At 46.1% G+C, this 21,382-nt stretch overlaps 1 protein-coding gene across 1 annotated transcript in view; it reads right to left on the bottom strand.

Annotated features, from left to right (window-relative positions):
• camkmt (calmodulin-lysine N-methyltransferase) overlaps nt 1-21,382 on the bottom strand; it is a 195,263-nt gene that overhangs the window by 111,218 nt on the left and 62,663 nt on the right. The window lies entirely within an intron of this gene.

Below are 21,382 nucleotides of genomic sequence, written 5' to 3'. Positions count from 1 at the left end.
AGTCGTGGGGCTATATAGAGGAAGTCGTGGGGCTATATAGAGGACGTCGTGGGGCTATATAGAGGAGGTCGTGGGGCTGTATAGAGGAAGTCATGGGGCTGTATAGAGGAAGTAGTGGGGCTGTATAGAGGAAGTCATGGGGCTATATAGAGGAAGCCGTGGGGCTATATAGAGGAAGTCGTGGGTCTATGTAGAGGAAGTTGTGGAGCTATATAGAGGAAGTCGTGGAGCAGTATAGAGGAAGTTGTGGGTCTATGTAGAGGAAGTCGTGGGGCTATATAGAGGAAGTTGTGGAGCTATATAGAGGACGTCATGGGGCAGTATAGAGGAAGTCGTGGGGCTATATAGAGGACGTCGTGGGGCTATATAGAGGAAGTCGTGGGGCTATATAGAGGAAGTCATGGGGCTGTATAGAGGAAGTAGTGGGGCTATATAGAGGAAGTCGTGGGGCTATATAGAGGAAGTTGTGGAGCTATATAGAGGACGTCGTGGGGCAGTATAGAGGAAGTCGTGGGGCTATATAGAGGACGTCGTGGGGCTATATAGAGGAAGTCGTGGGGCTATATAGAGGAAGTCATGGGGCTGTATAGAGGAAGTAGTGGGGCTATATAGAGGAAGTCGTGGGGCTGTATAGAGGAAGTCGTGGGGCTGTATAGAGGAAGTCATGGGGCTGTATAGAGGAAGTCATGGGGCTGTATAGAGGACGTCGTGGGGCTATATAGAGGACGTCGTGGGGCTGTATAGCGGAAGTCATGGGGCTATATAGAGGACGTCGTGGGGCTATATAGAGGACGTCGTGGGGCTGTATAGAGAAAGTCATGGGGCTATATAGAGGACGTCGTGGGGCTGTATAGAGAAAGTCGTGGGGCTATATAGAGGAAGTAGTGGGGCAGTATAGAGGACGTCGTGGGGCTATATAGAGGAAGTCATGGGGCTATATAGAGGACGTCGTGGGGCTATATAGAGGAAGTAGTGGGGATGTATAGAGGATGTCGTGGGGCTATATAGAGGAAGTAGTGGGGCTATATAGAGGACGTCGTGGGGCTATATAGAGGAAGTACTGGGGCTATATAGAGGAAGTCGTGGGGCTATATAGAGGAAGTCGTGGGGCTATATAGAGGAAGTCGTGGGGCTGTATAGAGGAAGTCGTGGGGCTGTATAGAGGACGTCGTGGGGCTGTATAGAGGACGTCGTGGGGCTATATAGAGGAAGTCGTGGGGCTATATAGAGGAAGTCGTGGGGCTGTATAGAAGACGTCGTGGGGCTATATAGAGGACGTCGTGGGGCTGTATAGAGGAAGTCGTGGGGCTGTATAGAGGACGTCGTGGGGCTGTATAGAGGACGTCGTGGGGCTATATAGAGGAAGTCGTGGGGCTATATAGAGGAAGTCGTGGGGCTATATAGAGGACGTCGTGGGGCTATATAGAGGAAGTAGTGGGGCTGTATAGAGGACGTCATGGGGCTGTATAGAGGAAGTCGTGGGGCTATATAGAGGAAGTCATGGGGCTATATAGAGGACGTCGTGGGGCTATATAGAGGAAGTAGTGGGGCTATATAGAGGACGTCGTGGGGCTATATAGAGGAAGTCGTGGGGCTATATAGAGGACGTCGTGGGGCTGTATAGAAGATGTCGTGGGGCTATATAGAGGACGTCGTGGGGCTGTATAGAGGAAGTCGTGGGGCTGTATAGAGGAAGTCGTGGGGCTGTATAGAGGACGTCGTGGGGCTATATAGAGGAAGTCGTGGGGCTATATAGAGGAAGTCGTGGGGCTGTATAGAGGACGTCGTGGGGCTATATAGAGGACGTCGTGGGGCTATATAGAGGACGTCGTGGGGCTAAATTGCGGAAGTTGTGGGGCTGTATAGAGGACGTCGTGGGGCTATATAGCGGAAGTCATGGGGCTGAATAGAGGAAGTAGTGGGGCTGTATAGAAGAAGTCATGGGGCTGTATAGAGGAAGTCATGGGGCTATATAGAGGAAGCCGTGGGGCTATATAGAGGAAGCCGTGGGGCTATATAGAGGAAGTCGTGGGTCTATGTAGAGGAAGTTGTGGAGCTATATAGAGGAAGTCGTGGAGCAGTATAGAGGAAGTGGTGGGTCTATGTAGAGGAAGTCGTGGGGCTATATAGAGGAAGTTGTGGAGCTATATAGAGGACGTCGTGGGGCAGTATAGAGGAAGTCGTGGGGCTATATAGAGGACGTCGTGGGGCTATATAGAGGAAGTCGTGGGGCTATATAGAGGAAGTCATGGGGCTGTATAGAGGAAGTAGTGGGGCTATATAGAGGAAGTCGTGGGGCTGTATAGAGGAAGTCGTGGGGCTGTATAGAGGAAGTCATGGGGCTGTATAGAGGAAGTCATGGGGCTGTATAGAGGACGTCGTGGGGCTATATAGAGGACGTCGTGGGGCTGTATAGCGGAAGTCATGGGGCTATATAGAGGACGTCGTGGGGCTATATAGCGGAAGTCATGGGGCTGTATAGAGGAAGTAGTGGGGCTATATAGAGGAAGTAGTGGGGCTATATAGAGGAAGTCGTGGGGCTGTATAGAGGAAGTCGTGGGGCTGTATAGAGGAAGTCATGGGGCTGTATAGAGGAAGTCATGGGGCTATATAGAGGACGTCGTGGGGCTATATAGAGGACGTCGTGGGGCTATATAGAGGACGTCATGGGGCTATATAGAGGACGTCGTGGGGCTATATAGAGGAAGTCGTGGGGCTGTATAGAGGAAGTCGTGGGGCTGTATAGAGGAAGTAGTGGGGCTATATAGAGGAAGTCGTGGGGCTGTATAGAGGAAGTCGTGGGGCTGTATAGAGGAAGTCATGGGGCTATATAGAGGACGTCGTGGGGCTGTATAGAGGAAGTCGTGGGGCTATATAGAGGAAGTTGTGGGTCTATGTAGAGGAAGTTGTGGAGCTATATAGAGGAAGTCGTGAGGCAGTATAGAGGAAGTTGTGGGTCTATGTAGAGGAAGTTGTGGAGCTATATAGAGGAAGTCGTGGGGCAGTATAGAGTAAGTTGTGGGTCTATGTAGAGTAAGTTGTGGGTCTATGTAGAGGAAGTCATGGGGCTGTATAGAGGAAGTAGTGGGGCTATATAGAGGACGTCGTGGGGCTGTATAGAGGATGTTTTGGGGCTATATAGCGGAAGTTGTGGGGCTATATAGAGGAAGCCGTAGGGCTATATAGAGGACGTCGTGGGGCTATATAGAGGAAGTCGTGGGGCAGTATAGAGGAAGTCGTGGGGCTATATAGAGGAAGTCGTGGGGCAGTATAGAGGAAGTTGTGGGTCTATGTAGAGGAAGTTGTGGAGCTATATAGAGGAAGTCGTGGGGCAGTATAGAGGAAGTTGTGGGTCTATGTAGAGGAAGTTGTGGAGCTATATAGAGGAAGTCGTGGGGCAGTATAGAGGAAGTTGTGGGTCTATGTAGAGGAAGTCGTGGGGCTATAAAGAGGAAGTTGTGGAGCTATATAGAGGAAGTCGTGGGGCAGTATAGAAGAAGTTGTGGGTCTATGTAGAGGAAGTTGTGGGTCTATGTAGAGGAAGTTGTAGGGCTATATAGAGGAAGTCGTGGGGCTATATAGAGGAAGTCGTGGGGATATATAGAGGAAGTCGTGGGGCTATATATCGGAAGTTGTGGGTCTATGTAGAGGAAGTTGTGGGGCTATATAGAGGAAGTCGTGGGGCAATATAGAGGAAGTTGTGGGGCTATATAGAGGAAGTCGTGGGGCTATATAGAGGAAGTCGTGGGGCTACATAGAGGAAGTCGTGGGGCTATATAGAGGAAGTTGTGGGGCTATATAGAGGAAGTCGTGGGGCTATATAGAGGAAGTCGTGGGGCTATATAGAGGAAGTTGTGGGGCTATATAGAGGAAGTAGTGGGGCTATATAGAGGAAGTCGTGGGGCTGTATAGAGGAAGTCGTGGGGCTGTATAGAGGAAGTCATGGGGCTGTATAGAGGAAGTCATGGGGCTATATAGAGGACGTCGTGGGGCTATATAGAGGACGTCGTGGGGCTATATAGAGGACGTCATGGGGCTATATAGAGGACGTCGTGGGGCTGTATAGAGAAAGTCATGGGGCTATATAGAGGAAGTCGTGGGGCAGTATAGAGGACGTCGTGGGGCTATATAGAGGAAGTCATGGGGCTATATAGAGGAAGCCGTAGGGCTATATAGAGGACGTCGTGGGGCTATATAGAGGAAGTCGTGGGGCTGTATAGAGGAAGTCGTGGGGCTGTATAGAGGAAGTCATGGGGCTGTATAGAGGAAGTCATGGGGCTGTATAGAGGAAGTCATGGGGCTGTATAGAGGAAGTCGTGGGGCTGTATAGAGGAAGTCATGGGGCTGTATAGAGGAAGTCATGGGGCTATATAGAGGACGTCGTGGGGCTATATAGAGGACGTCGTGGGGCTATATAGAGGAAGTCGTGAGGCAGTATAGAGGAAGTTGTGGGTCTATGTAGAGGAAGTTGTGGAGCTATATAGAGGAAGTCGTGAGGCAGTATAGAGGAAGTTGTGGGTCTATGTAGAGGAAGTTGTGGAGCTATATAGAGGAAGTCGTGGGGCAGTATAGAGTAAGTTGTGGGTCTATGTAGAGGAAGTCGTGGGGCTATATAGAGGAAGTCGTGGGGCTATATAGAGGAAGTCATGGGGCTGTATAGAGGAAGTAGTGGGGCTATATAGAGGAAGTTGTGGGGCTGTATAGAGGAAGTCGTGGGGCAATATAGAAGACGTCGTGGGGCTGTATAGAGGAAGTCATGGGGCTGTATAGAGGAAGTCATGGGGCTGTATAGAGGAAGTCATGGGGCTGTATAGAGGAAGTCATGGGGCTGTATAGAGGAAGTCATGGGGCTATATAGAGGACGTCGTGGGGCTATATAGAGGACGTCGTGGGGCTATATAGAGGACGTCGTGGGGCTATATAGAGGACGTCGTGGGGCTATATAGAGGACGTCGTGGGGCTGTATAGAGGAAGTCGTGGGGCTGTATAGAGGAAGTCGTGGGGCTGTATAGAGGAAGTAGTGGGGCTATATAGAGGAAGTCGTGGGGCTGTATAGAGGAAGTCGTGGGGCTGTATAGAGGAAGTCATGGGGCTGTATAGAGGACGTTTTGGGGCTATATAGCGGAAGTTGTGGGGCTATATAGAGGAAGCCGTAGGGCTATATAGAGGACGTCGTGGGGCTATATAGAGGAAGTCGTGGGGCTGTATAGAGGAAGTCGTGGGGCTATATAGAGGAAGTCGTGGGGCAGTATAGAGGAAGTTGTGGGTCTATGTAGAGGAAGTTGTGGAGCTATATAGAGGAAGCCGTAGGGCTATATAGAGGACGTCGTGGGGCTATATAGAGGAAGTCGTGGGGCTGTATAGAGGAAGTCGTGGGGCTATATAGAGGAAGTCGTGGGGCAGTATAGAGGAAGTTGTGGGTCTATGTAGAGGAAGTTGTGGAGCTATATAGAGGAAGTCGTGGGGCAGTATAGAGGAAGTTGTGGGTCTATGTAGAGGAAGTCGTGGGGCTATAAAGAGGAAGTCGTGGGGCTGTATAGAGGAAGTCGTGGGGCAGTATAGAGGAAGTTGTGGAGCTATATAGAGGAAGTAGTGGGGCTATATAGAGGAAGTCGTGGGGCTGTATAGAGGAAGTCGTGGGGCTGTATAGAGGAAGTCATGGAGCTGTATAGAGGAAGCCATGGGGCTATATAGAGGAAGCTGTGGGGCTATATAGCAGAAGTTGGCTCTGGCTAAAAGAGCCCACTGAGTTCAAGGAGGCCTCTCTGCTTTCTATGCAAAACAAACACATGACAGTGACATAACATATCCTATTCTTACGTATTCAAACCTATCATAACTTACCCAAACCTAAGAGCCTTCTTATGATTCCTGAACATAGTGACAGACTGACTGACTGGGGGTCTCTCCGTGGCTGACCTCTCTGGGCTCATGTCAAACAGCCCACACCGGGGTTAGGGGCAAACAGCCCACATCAGGGTTAGAGGTCAAAAAGACCCCACACCGGGGTTAGAGTTCAAAAACACCCCACACCGGGATTAGAGGTCATAAACAGCCCACACCAGGGTTAAAGGTCAAAAAGACCCCACACCGGGGTTAGAGGTCAAAAACACCCCGCAGCAGGTGTAGAGGTCAAAAACACCCTGCACCAGGTTTAGGGGTCAAAAACACCCCACACCAGGGTGAGAAATCACAAACAAACCAATGGCCAATCTGACAGAACTAAGGAGTTCCATGGCTGAGGTGGGAGAACCTGCCAGAGGGACAACAGTCTCTAGACAACAGTCTCTAGACAACAGTATCTAGACAACAGTATCTAGACAACAGTCTCTAGACAACAGTCTCTAGACAACAGTCTCTAGACAACAGTCTCTAGACAACAGTCTCTAGACAACAGTCTCTAGACAACAGTCTCTAGACAACAGTCTCTATAGCACTTCATCAATCTGGGCTTTTTAGGAGAATGGTTAGACGGAAGCCACTCCTGAGAAAAAGGCACATGACAGCACACTGGGAGTTTGCAAAAAGTCACGTGAAAGACTGAGATCATAAGGCAAAAGATTCTGTGGTCTGATGAGACAAAAAATGTACTGTTTGGCCTGAATACAAAGTGCTCCTCTAACACCATCCCTATAGTGAAGCATGGTGGTGGCAGCCTCATGCTATGGGGATGCTTTTTAGCTGCAGGGACTGGAAGACTGGTGCTGCTTAGATATCTTTCCAGGTGAATGTTGATAACTACAGAGACATCAGAACTGTACATCTGAGACTAAACCAGGGATGGTCCACCGTGGATCAATTTCCCAGAAAAGTATCATTATTATTATATTATAAATAGTAGCAACTCCGTCAGGGTCTCAACTTATTGTTGAGAGATTGAAAAGCAGAATACACATAGTGCACATAGTGAATACACAGCAGAATACACATAGTACAATAGTGAATACACAGCAGAATACACATAGTGCACATAGTGAATACACAGCAGAATACACATAGTGCAATAGTGAATACACCGCAGAATACACATAGTGCAATAGTGAATACACAGCAGAATACACATAGTGCACATAGTGAATACACAGCAGAATACACATAGTGCACATAGTGAATACACAGCAGAATACACATAGTGCACATAGTGAATACACAGCAGAATACACATAGTGCACATAGTGAATACACAGCAGAATACACATAGTGCAATAGTGAATACACCGCAGAATACACATAGTGCAATAGTGAATACACAGCAGAATACACATAGTGCACATAGTGAATACACAGCAGAATACACATAGTGCACATAGTGAATACACAGCAGAATACACATAGTGCACATAGTGAATACACAGCAGAATACACATAGTGCACATAGTGAATACACAGCAGAATACACATAGTGCACATAGTGAATACACAGCAGAATACACATAGTGCACATAGTGAATACACAGCAGAATACACAGTGCACATAGTGAATACACCGCAGAATACACATAGTGCACATAGTGAATACACAGCAGAATACACATAGTGCACATAGTGAATACACAGCAGAATACACATAGTGCACATAGTGAATACACAGCAGAATACACATAGTGCAATAGTGAATACACAGCAGAATACACAGTGCACATAGTGAATACACAGCAGAATACACATAGTGCACATAGTGAATACACAGCAGAATACACAGTGCACATAGTGAATACACAGCAGAATACACATAGTGCACATAGTGAATACACAGCAGAATACACAGTGCACATAGTGAATACACAGCAGAATACACATAGTGCAATAGTGAATACACAGCAGAATACACATAGTGCACATAGTGAATACACAGCAGAATACACAGTGCACATAGTGAATACACAGCAGAATACACAGTGCACATAGTGAATACACAGCAGAATACACAGTGCAATAGTGAATACACAGCAGAATACACATAGTGCACATAGTGAATACACAGCAGAATACACATAGCGCACATAGTGAATACACAGCAGAATACACAGTGCACATAGTGAATACACCGCAGAATACACATAGTGCAATAGTGAATACACAGCAGAATACACATAGTGCACATAGTGAATACACAGCAGAATACACATAGTGCACATAGTGAATACACAGCAGAATACACATAGTGCAATAGTGAATACACAGCAGAATACACATAGTGCACATAGTGAATACACAGCAGAATACACATAGTGCACATAGTGAATACACAGCAGAATACACAGTGCACATAGTGAATACACCGCAGAATACACATAGTGCAATAGTGAATACACAGCAGAATACACATAGTGCAATAGTGAATACACAGCAGAATACACATAGTGCACATAGTGAATACACAGCAGAATACACAGTGCACATAGTGAATACACCGCAGAATACACATAGTGCAATAGTGAATACACAGCAGAATACACATAGTGCAATAGTGAATACACAGCAGAATACACATAGTGCACATAGTGAATACACAGCAGAATACACATAGTGCAATAGTGAATACACAGCAGAATACACATAGTGCACATAGTGAATACACAGCAGAATACACATAGTGCAATAGTGAATACACAGCAGAATACACATAGTGCACATAGTGAATACACAGCAGAATACACAGTGCACATAGTGAATACACCGCAGAATACACATAGTGCAATAGTGAATACACAGCAGAATACACATAGTGCAATAGTGAATACACAGCAGAATACACATAGTGCAATAGTGAATACACAGCAGAATACACATAGTGCACATAGTGAATACACAGCAGAATACACATAGTGCACATAGTGCAATTTTTGAAATGCAGTTTCTCTCTTGTTATGTAAGTCACTAACCACATTTCCATCCACAGTTTTTATGGGAGTAACAGTCAAACCGTATAAAAAACAACATGGACAGCTGCGATGGAAACAGGACGTTTCGGTACATTTTATGAATGCTGACAGATCATTTGTTCGTTCGACAAAGGTAAGATCTTTTAATGTCGGGTAAAAATGAATTATGTGAGAAACGGTGGTGGATATAATAACTATCATATCGAAGTAAACTTGGAGTCAATGATATGGTGTGTGTGGTCCTCCCACTATAACTGGGGAAACTTCACAGGATGGTGAAAGTGCTCAGTAATGAGCTTGATGCTCCTTTCCAATAAATATTGAAGGTATTAATGAAGGGTCTTATTCAGATGCTTGACTGCAATTTGACAAATAAAAAAAATTGTCCCTCTTATCCATAATAGTGTCATCATGTAGACAAGCCTACCCGCACTGTATCCGCAAGCTGTTGGCTACAGCGCACAAGACCAGAGTATGTACATTTGCTATTTTACACAACAGTTTGTGACAAAACTAATGGTAGAGTTGAAAAAGTGATACTCGGATATGACTACATGTGTGGGTATGGATGTGGTTAACAGACCCGCGAGCCACTGTGGCCCCTCATGTTTAGTTGTTTTTTGGGGGGGCCTCCACCAGCAGTCAACAGCAGTCCCGCGTTAGGACCCGGAAGGGCTATACGACCACCAACTCAAGTGGCCCAATCAAAACACATCACTGGTGCTCAGCCATCTGTATCCCATGACCCAGTTTTTTGAGCCCCCCCCCCCCTCCCCTCCTTCTCCAATGACAGCAGTCTGATAACTCAACCCCGCACTGAACTGCACTTGGGCTCCGGCAGGCAATTTGGCTGCAGTCATGGCTAAAGGCCTTTTAGAGGTGTGTGTGAGACAGGAGAGAGATGGGCCCCAAGGGCTACCCTGAGGGGACTCTGCCGCTCCTCTAACAACCCCCCTATCTCCCATCCCTCTCCTCTGGTAGAGAAGAAAAGGAGAGTACACTCAGACAGGGTCTGCTAGGTCCGAGGGCAAGCCTAGCCCACACATGAATGAGACAGATGGGGAGAGTGAGAGAGAGAGAACAAGGGAGAAGGAAGAGTGTCAGAGAGTGTCAACTCCTTCGTAAAGCCTTGGAGTCATCTCATCTGATGTTGCTAAACTCTAGTTCCAAAGCCCACTGGAGCAATCGTCTGCAATTTTGTGTTGGCCTCAGAGGGTATCGGTCATGTTCCGGATCAATACAGCGCTATCTGTACAATACTGTATACAGCAGATTGATATCCCATTCACTCTCAACAGACTGGCCACTGGAGGGATTCAGTTACAAGCATATCAGCCCTCACAATAGCCCCTCGATGTGTTTCATTGTACACAGTGGAGAGTGAGAGGGAGTACAGTATGTCGATACCCCCTCAGGGAACTTTCTCCTCTATCCTAATGCTTCAAGACCCTCGACCTCTGAAACCACTACTGTAACCTTTCCCCTCTGAACCCCCTAAAATCACGTCTCAGTCATAGAATTAGGTATTAGAATACTAATTTAATAGGATCTGAAAGGGACAACTAACCCTCGAAGCATGACCTTGGAGTTAACAGATCGATGACTTTACAACACTTAACCTCGATAACCCCTGACCTATAACCTCTCCAACTGTACAAGTGTGACATAATAGGAGCATCAGAAAGCATAGTGCCAGAGCAGCACTCACCATACAGAGAACATAACAGAGGATGAGCCCTTTCAGTACACAGCCTATACACCATTTAGTCTGGGGTCTTGCAGTGACACTGACATGTCCGAGATGCAGGGGAACAAGAGCGCTGTGAAACGGCACACCAGTCATTAGCAGAGCGGGGTCAGTTTTAATAACAGACAAACATCATTACAGTAAACATCATTACAGGAGTAATGCGTGGAGCTGAGACTGAAGCTGTGCAAGCCAGCCAGGCAGAGAGCTGGCTGGGTGGGTGTGTAGAGTGGAGAAAGGCATGTAGGATAGTGGGTAGGGGGCGTAGTGCACCTGCATATGGACGGAGGTCAAAGTGGGGGTTGTTGACATAGCCTATCTCACTATGACATACCGTGAGGGTAAAGAGTTAAAACTCTCAGAACAATGAGTTTTGTAGACGACAATCTATTGCTTCTAGAGGCAAACAAAAGTGATATGGCTTCTGGAATAAGTTGTGCTTGATTCTGAAAGTCACATCGCACAGTCATCTGTCAAACCAATACCTTCACACAGTCATCTGTCAATCCAATACCTTCACACGGTCATCTGTCAAACCAATACCTTCACACGGTCATCTGTCAAACCAATACCTTCACACGGTCATCTTTCAATCCAATACCTTCACACGGTCATCTGTCAATCCAATACCTTCACACGGTCATCTGTCAAACCAATACCTTCACACGGTCATCTGTCAATCCAATACCTTCACACGGTCATCTGTCAAACCAATACCTTCACACGGTCATCTGTCAATCCAATACCTTCACACGGTCATCTGTCAAACCAATACCTTCACACGGTCATCTGTCAAACCAATACCTTCACACGGTCATCTGTCAAACCAATACCTTCACACGGTCATCTGTCAAACCAATACCTTCACACGGAGGTGTTTGAAGGCGAAGGATGCGCACGCACACAGTGGATCTCTTCTGCATGTCATCACTCCCTTTTCTTCCTGCAGAAAGCAGATCAGCCCCGTAGTAAACTCAGAGAAGAACACAGGCAGCACAGATAGGCCCCAAACACTCCTCACAAAGCCTTGGGGTGGGCCACCACTGTGTGTGTGTGTGTGTGTCAAGACAGAACCAGGGAGAGAGAATGTGTGTATACAGGTATACAAGTGTGAATGTCAGAATGTGTGTGAGAGAGGGGGGTCAGAAACAAGGTGCCACCGGTAACAGAAGAGAAATGGGGTTACGCCCTTTCAACCACTCTGTCCATCCCCCGGGGTCACACGTCTGTCCAGGGAGCGCTGGTCAATTTAGACCACAAGAATAGAGGCGGGGAGGCAGCAAATAGGTGCTCCGCCAAGGGGCCGATTGGGTGGGCGTCAGGGGCCACAGGGCCAGGGAGACACTGCATACTGGATGAATAGAGGATTCACTGTTGTTGCTCATTCTCCTGCAGAGAAAGCAGCCGGGAGACAGGTAGCTGTACCAAGTCCCCAACTCCATCAGGCTGGCTGAATAGGAGAGGCAGAAGAATAGAGACAGAGGTGCTTCCAATCCTGTTCAGGGTTATCAGGCTGGGGGGTGGGGGGTGGCGGCAAGGATGTCGGAGCGCTCTTTTGTATATCAGGCACTTACCAGCACATACGAACACAAACAAACCAACACACACAAGCACATACAAGCACATTCATATAAGGAATTGAATATACAAACATACTGTCTACAAGAATGATCAGCAAATACAGAGCTGTGAAAAAGTATTTCCTCCCTTTCTGATTTTCCCTATTTTGCATATTTTTGATATTGAATGTTATCTGATCTTCAACCAAAACCTAATATTAGATAAAACAAACCTGTGTTTACAAATAACAAACAAAAAAAGTATCCAAAACACTCAATCAAGTTGACATGAAAATGGCTTAAAAGCAACAAATGTGAAGTTTCGGAATGGCCTAATCAAAGTCCAGACCTAATCCCAATGGAGGTGTTATGGCAGGACTTGAAACAAGCTTGAAAACCCACAAAATGCCACTGAATTAAAGCAGTTCTGTATGGAAGAGTGGGCCAAAATTCCTCCAAAGCGATGTGAGAGACTGATCAACAACTACAGGAAGTGTTTGGTTGGAGTCATTGCAGCTAAAGGTGGCACAACCAGTGCCAAACAGGGGAATTGGGTGTTGCATAACTTTGTTTATGAAATAATTGAAATAAGTATGTAATTGTTGTGTTATTTGTTCACTCAGGTTCCCTTTATCTAATATTAGGTTGGTTTAAATATCTTATAACATTCAGTATCAAAATGGAAAAGTAGAGTAAATTAGAAAGGGGGCAAATACTTTTCCACAGCACTGTGCATTCACTCAGAGAATTCATCATGCCCACACAGGCACACACACACACACACACACACACACACACACACACAGGCACACACACACAGGCACACACGCACACGCACACACACCACTTTCAGACACAAGACACAGAGTTCCTGCACACTGCAGGGACCTGTGTATGAACTTGAATGTGTGTAGGAGTGTGCGTATTCAGTACAGCATATGCTCTTCTCATTTCTCTTTTGCTTCACTGGTTGAACTACTGCACCACAAATACTACACCCTCAGGTTAGGAAAACATTACTCACTCCTATTAGGAGCAGTTAGCAGACGAACACAATATCTGATTAAAAAAAATATCTTAAAATTGTTCACTATTTTTCTTTCCCTCCATCTACCCCTTCATTGTCTGTCTGGCTTCCTACTCCTCCAGACAGTGCCTGTCACCTACATGTCCCTGTCACCTACATGTCCCACTCAGTGAATACTGCAATTGCTTCTGCCTTGGGACACTTTTGCCAACATTTGGTGATTAGGCTCAAGTGGATCCTGTCACAGATATCATAGGCTGATTAAATCATATTTGGGCTGACCCATCACACATAGTGCACTGGCTTAATGACACACAGAGATAGACACATATAGCTGAAGTCGGAATGTTACATACACTTAGGTCGGAGTCATTTAAACTCATTGTTCAACCGCTACACACATTTCTTGTAAACAAACTATAGTTTTGGCAAGTTGGTTAGGACATCTACTTTGTGCATGACAGAAGTAATTTTTCCAATAATTGTTTACAGACAGTTTATTTCACTTATAATTCACTGTATCACAATTCCAGTGGGTCAGAAGTTGACTGTGCCTTTACACAGCTTGGAAATTCCAGAAAATAATGTCATGTCTTTAGAAGTTTCTGATAGGCTAATTGACAACATTTGAGTCAATTGGAGGTGTACCTGTGGATGTATTTCAAGGCCTACCTTCAAACTCCAATGCATCCTTGCTTGACATCATGGGGAAATCAAAGGAAATCAGCCAAGATCTCAGAAAAACAATTGTAGACCTCCACAAGTCTGGTTCATCCTTGGGAGCAATTTCCAAACGCCTGAAGGTACCACGTTCATCTGTACAAACAATAGTACACAAGTATAAACACCATGGGACCACGCAGCCGTCATACCGCTCAGGAAGGAGACGTGTTCTGTCTCCTAGAGATGAAAGTACTTTGGTGAGAAAAGTGCAAATCGATCCCAGAACAACAGCAAAGGACCTTGTGAAGATGCTGGAGGAAACAGGTACAAAAGTATCTACATCCACAGTAAAACGAGTCCTACATCAGCATAACCTAAAAGGCCGCTCAGCACGGAAGAAGCCACTGCTCCAAAACCGCCATAAAAAAGCCAGACTACTAGAATGGTCCAACAGACTAGAATGGTCCAAACACACCAAGACAGTCGTGAAGAGGGCACGACAAAGCCTATTCCCCTCAAGAAACTAAAAAGATTTGGCATGGGTCCTGAGATCCTCAAAAGGTTCTACAGCTGCAATATCGAGAGCATCCTGGTTGCATCACTGTCTGGTACGGCAATTACTCGGCCTCCGACCGCAACGCGCAACAGAGGGTAGTGAGCACGGCCCAGTACATCACTGGGGCTAAGCTGCCTGCCATCCAGGACCTCTACACCAGGCGGTGTCCGAGGAAGGTCCTATAAATGGTCAAAGACCCCAGCCACCCCAGTCATAGACTGTTCTCTCCACTATCGCATGGCAAGAGGTACCGGAGTGCCACGTCTTTTTATTTTATTTTTATTTCACCTTTATTTAACCAGGTAGGCAAGTTGAGAACAACTTCTCATTTACAATTGCAACCTGGCCAAGATAATGTGTCTAGGGAAAAAAGGCTTCTCAACAGTTTTTACCCCCAAGCCATAAGACTCCTGAACAGGTAAACAAATGGCTACCCGGACTATTTTCACTGTGCCCCCTCCCCCCCAACCTCTCTTTTACGCTGCTGCTACTCTCTGTTTATCATATACAGTGCCTTGCGAAAGTATTCGGCCCCCTTGAACTTTGCGACCTTTTGCCACATTTCAGGCTTCAAACATAAAGATATAAAACTGTATTTTTTTTGTGAAGAATCAACAACAAGTGGGACACAAACATGAAGTGGAACGACATTTATTGGATATTTCAAACTTTTTTAACAAATCAAAAACTGAAAAATTGGGCTCGTGCAAAATTATTCAGCCCCCTTAAGTTAATACTCTGTAGCGCCACCTTTTGCTGCGATTACAGCTGTAAGTCGCTTGGGGTATGTCTCTATCAGTTTTGCACATCGAGAGACTGACATTTTTCCCCATTCCTCCTTGCAAAACAGCTCGAGCTCAGTGAGGTTGGATGGAGAGCATTTGTGAACAGCAGTTTTCAGTTCTTTCCACAGATTCTCGATTGGATTCAGGTCTGGACTTTGACATTTGGCCATTCTAACACCTGGATATGTTTATTTTTGAACCATTCCATTGTAGATTTTGCTTTATGTTTTGGATCATTGTCTTGTTGGAAGACAAATCTCCGTCCCAGTCTCAGGTCTTTTGCAGACTCCATCAGGTTTTCTTCCAGAATGGTCCTGTATTTGGCTCCATCCATCTTCCCATCAATTTTAACCATCTTCCCTGTCCCTGCTGAAGAAAAGCAGGCCCAAACCATGATGCTGCCACCACCATGTTTGACAGTGGGGATGCTGTATTCAGGGTGATGAGCTGTGTTGCTTTTATGCCAAACATAACATTTTGCATTGTTGCCAAAAAGTTCCATTTTGGTTTCATCTGACCAGAGCACCTTCTTCCACATGTTTGGTGTGTCTCCTAGGTGGCTTGTGGCAAACTTTAAACAACACTTTTTATGGATATCTTTAAGAAATGGCTTTCTTCTTGCCACTCTTCCATAAAGGCCAGATTTGTGCAATATACGACTGATTGTCTCCCACCTCAGCTGTAGATCTCTGCAGTTCATCCAGAGTGATCATGGGCCTCTTGGCTGCATCTCTGATCAGTCTTCTCCTTGTATGAGCTGAAAGTTTAGAGGGACGGCCAGGTCTTGGTAGATTTGCAGTGGTCTGATACTCCTTCCATTTCAATATTATCGCTTGCACAGTGCTCCTTGGGATGTTTAAAGCTTGGGAAATCTTTTTGTATCCAAATCCGGCTTTAAACTTCTTCACAACAGTATCTCGGACCTGCCTGGTGTGTTCCTTGTTCTTCATGATGCTCTCTGCGCTTTTAACGGACCTCTGAGACTATCACAGTGCAGGTGCATTTATACGGAGACTTGATTACACACAGGTGGATTGTATTTATCATCATTAGTCATTTAGGTCAACATTGGATCATTCAGAGATCCTCACTGAACTTCTGGAGAGAGTTTGCTGCACTGAAAGTAAAGGGGCGGAATAATTTTGCACGCCCAATTTTTCAGTTTTTGATTTGTAAAAAAAGTTTGAAATATCCAATAAATGTCGTTCCACTTCATGATTGTGTATATAGCCTCTCTACTGTATATAGCCTCTCTACTGTATATAGCCTCGCTACTGTTATTTTCCACTGTCTTTTTACTGTTGTTTTTATTTCTTAACTTACCTATTGTTCACCTAATACCTTTTTTGCACTATTGGTTAGAGCCTGTAAGTAAGCATTTCACTGTAAGGTCTACACCTGTTGTATTCGGCGCACGTGACAAATAAACTTTGATTTGATTTGCAACTGCACATGGGGACAAAGATCATACTTTTTGATTTTGTTAATGTGCCTCAGTGCTAATGCTTGGGGGTTTAACCTTTTGTGCTTGGTGGGTTACTCACCCACAAAAATAGAACATTTGACCATAATGACCATCGTTATGTTTGGAGGAAAAAGGGGGAGGCTTGCAAGTCCGTGAAGCACGGGGGGGTGGGGGGGCTTTGCTGCAGAAGGGACCGGTGCACTTCACAAATTAATTGGCATCATGAGGGAGGAATATTGTCCGGATATATTGAAGCAACATCTCAAGACATCAGTCAGGAAGTTAAAGCTTGGTCGCAAATGGGTCTTCAAGTTGAACAATGACCCCAAACATACTTCCAAAGTTGTGGAAAAATGGCTTAAGGACAACAAAGGCAAGTTATTGGAGTGGCCATCAAAGCCCTGACCTCAATCCTATAGAACATTTGTGGGCAGAACTGAAAAAGCGTGTGCGAGCAAGGAGGCCTACATACCTGACTCAGTTACACCAGCTCTGTCAGGAGGAATGGGCCAAAACTCACCCAACTTATTGTGGGAAGCTTGTGGAAGGTTACCTGAAACGTTTGACCCGAGTTAAACAATTTAAAGGCAATTCTACCTAATACTAATTGAGTGTATGTAAACGTCTGACCCACTGGGAATGTGATGAAAGAAATAAAAGCTGAAATAAATAAATCTTTCTACTATTATTCTGACATTTCACATTCTTAAAATAAAGTGGTAATCCTAACTGACCTAAGACAGGGAATTTTTACTAGGATTAACTGAGTTTAAATGTACTTGGCTAAGGTGTATGAAAACATCCAACTTCAACTGTAGATGGAAAGAGAGTGACAGGCACAGAGAGAGAGACACAGAGAGAGAGACAAAGAAAGAGACACACAGAGAGAGAGACAAAGAGAGAGACACACAGAGAGAAAGACAGAGAGAGAGAGATACACAGAGAGAGAGACAAAAAGACTATAAATAACTGTCATTTGTGACAGAGAGCCTGTCATTCCCCCTCAGAGACAGTAGGAATGGAAGGAGACACAGGAGAGTAATGTCCCCTGTTCCACAATAGAGAGAGGAAGGGTGAGGAAGACTGAATAGAGGAGCAACCAGATGAGATGCACAGCTGTAAGTCATTTACCACTCATCTCTCACACACCCCCACTCACCCCCTGCACCCCGTTCACCTGTGTGAAACACACAGGTGTCATCTTCCCTGAATAGGCAGCACTAAGCCTGGTCTACATTACCCAGTTTACATTACCCTGTGCCGCCACACTGGGGGGGGGGGGGTTTAAACCCACCAAGCACAAAAGGTTAAACCCCCAAGCATTAGCACTGAGGCACATTAACAAAATCAAAACTACAAGTGAGTAAATCATAAAATATGTTTTGTAAATGTGAAAGCCTCCTATCCCCCCTCCTGTCTCTCCCCTCACCCCGGGTGACCTGGACAGGAGCAGGACAATGGGCTGGCAGTGGCACGGCGCTCACAGACAAAAGCTTGTCATTTCATCAGCCGTTTATACTTCCATCAGGCAGAGAGAGGGCCGGCTAACCCCCGCTCACACAATAAGCAGCTACAATACCCCTTCAAATCACATAATCCACACAAATTATGACCAACACTGTTAAATTATGATTGCAAAGCTGGGGGGTGGAGAGGAAGGGAGGAATTAAACTCCCCTTGATGAGATGCAACTGTGCACACCACGCCATTGTGGAATGGAGCGCACATACACCCACCCACCGTGCTTGTATCGTATGTTCACACACAGAACAAATACAGGGCAATGGTAAACTAAAACAAAATTCAGGCCCAATCCCACTGAAAGTTAATTCCACTTGTTTGTGTCTGCCGTGGCCTGTACCCATGACGACAAGCCACTCTGCAACAATTTGTTATCTTTTTGATAGTCCATAAATTAACATAGAAAAGGCCAATTGGTCATTAAGTCTATGCCCTTCCAGTGTGTGAAATGTGAAACCTAAATGCTTGTATGGTCTCTCCCAGCCAGCCACGACCCACTGTACACCAGCAACTGACAGCCAGACACAACCCACAGGACACCAGCCACTGGCAGCCAGACACAACCCACAGGACACCAGCCACTGGCAGCCAGACACAACCACAGGACACCAGCCACTGGCAGCCAGACACAACCCACAGGACACCAGCCACTGGCAGCCAGACACGACCCACAGGACACCAGCCACTGACAGCCAGACACAACCCACAGGACACCAGCCACTGGCAGCCAGACACAACCCACAGGACACCAGCCACTGGCAGCCAGACACAACCCACAGGACACCAGCCACTGGCAGCCAGACACAACCCACAGGACACCAGCCACTGGCAGCCAGACATGACACCAGCCACTGACAGCCAGACACGACCCACAGGACACCAGCCACTGGCAGCCAGACACAACCCACAGAACACCAGCCACTGGCAGCCAGACACAACCCACAGGACATCAGCCACTGGCAGCCAGACACAACACCAGCCACTGACAGCCAGACATGACCCACAGGACACCAGCCACTGACAGCCAGACACGACACCAGCCACTGACAGCCAGACATGACCCACAGGACACCAGCCACTGACAGCCAGACACGACCCACAGGACACCAGCCACTGACAACCAGACACAACCCACAGGACACCAGCCACTGACAACCAGACACAACCCACAGGACACCAGCCACTGACAACCAGACATGACCCACAGGACACCAGCCACTGACAACCAGACAACTCACAGGACACAAGCCACTGACGGACAGCTCTACAGGCTCCAAAGGCACACTGACTCAAAAGCTGACCCTAACATCCGACAAATCCTCATCGGCCTAAACAACTGAAAAAAATGTGAGAAAAGACACTTCAATTGCGTGGCTGAGCGCTGAACTCTGTGTGTGCTGAGGCTGACTCCCTGGTTTCATTAGGGTCCGTCTGATATGTGGTGGGGAATCAGGATGGGGACTTCAGAGGCTGCTCAGAGGCTGTTCAGAGGCTGCTCAGAGGCTGCCCCCTCTGTTCAGACCTTGAAAGACAGCCATGTTCCACCAAACACCAGTCTGATATGGTGATCACAGTGGGAGAAGAGGAGGAGAGGAAGACACAAAGAGGAGGAGGAGGATATGCCTTCATAGTGAACCAAGACTGACTGGATATGAGCTGAGCCAACTAGGAGAGTGTGTTGGTCTCTTTTCCTCTGTCTGTAACCTCGTCCCCAGGCTACAGCGCCCAGTGCATATAAGCCTGGGAAAACAACCCTTCAAAGTTGGCCTGAGTGGGAGTGACCTACTGAGTAAAGTATTTGTCATCATTTCATTTGAGCGATTCCCTATGAAAAGCCACAGGCATAGGAGAGAGCCAGTGAAGTTCCCATTTATTGCGCAAATAAATTATAAATAGCTACAATGCACATATTCCTATACAAAAGGTACAGAGAGATGCATTCTATAAGCTGTATGTGTGATAGTTAGCAACAGTATGCCCTCTCCTAACCTGTACTACCTATTTACATGTGACCAGCGACCCATGACCCCAACATATAGTACTCTCTAGTGTACAAAACAAGTTAAAATACTGGTAAACCTTGACAGACAACATATACACAACACATAAAATACATAAATAGGCCAAAACGTCTCCTACACACACGACTGCGAGGCATGGCTCTGTGCTCGTGTAAGCATACAGGGTAGGGTTAGGGGGAAGCTGTTGTGGGAGATGATTGGTTGGTAGATCCATTCCATTAAAAGGTCCTGAAGACTCATTCTGCAAAGTACTTTCTCTCTCATGGCTAACTACCAGGAAGTTTGAAAAGACTGACTGAGTGGGCGGGGAGCTTATATTCATGAGCTTGCCTTGATTGACAGCTCTTTGAAACACCTATGTTAAGGAACTTGCATGTAGTAAGCAGTGTTGCAGTAAAATCATCTCAAGAAAATGTTTGTGTTTCACCACAACTCAAACATGGAAATTGCGTCAATCAATGTTTGTTTTTTTGGCATGGCTCTTGATGACATTCGCAGCAGCACTGACTGATGTGTTGACATGACAACTACCTCAGAGTTTTGAACAAACCTTCCCCCCCTTTTGTTCCATGATGGCTGAAGACCTAGCTAGCTGGTAGCTAGCTAACACCAGACACAGATGAAGACCTAGCTTGCTGGTAACTTGCTAACACCAGACACAGAAGAAGACCTAGCTTGCTGGTAACTAGCTAACACCAGACACAGATGAAGACCTAGCTAGCTGGTAACTAGCTAACACCAGACACAGATGAAGACCTAGCTAGCCGGTAACTAGCTAACACCAGACACAGATGAAGACCTAGCTAGCCGGTAACTAGCTAACACCAGACACAGATGAAGACCTAGCTAGCCGGTAACTAGCTAACACCAGACACAGGTGAAAGGGAAACATAGAAGTATCTTTGCCAGAGATGAATAGTGTAAACTTTTAATTATATTTGTTGACACCCTACAGTAACAATTTTTTTACACCAGTGGAACAGCTATCTAGCAATATAAACCACGCCCCTCTGCAAACATGCCTTCTCTGATGTTGGTTACACGGCGGTACGTATTTAAATTAGGTAAGAGAACATCAAGTTACCATTGGTGTATTAAAATGAGAGTTAAGGTATTCACCTTGTCCCCTTAATAATGAATCCACGTGTTTGAC

This window comes from Oncorhynchus kisutch, linkage group LG25 (assembly GCF_002021735.2).
Source record: "Oncorhynchus kisutch isolate 150728-3 linkage group LG25, Okis_V2, whole genome shotgun sequence".
In the NCBI taxonomy this organism is placed as follows: domain Eukaryota; kingdom Metazoa; phylum Chordata; class Actinopteri; order Salmoniformes; family Salmonidae; genus Oncorhynchus; species Oncorhynchus kisutch.
The sequence above is the reverse complement of the archived record's forward strand: the minus strand, read 5'-3'. Positions and strand labels throughout refer to the sequence as shown.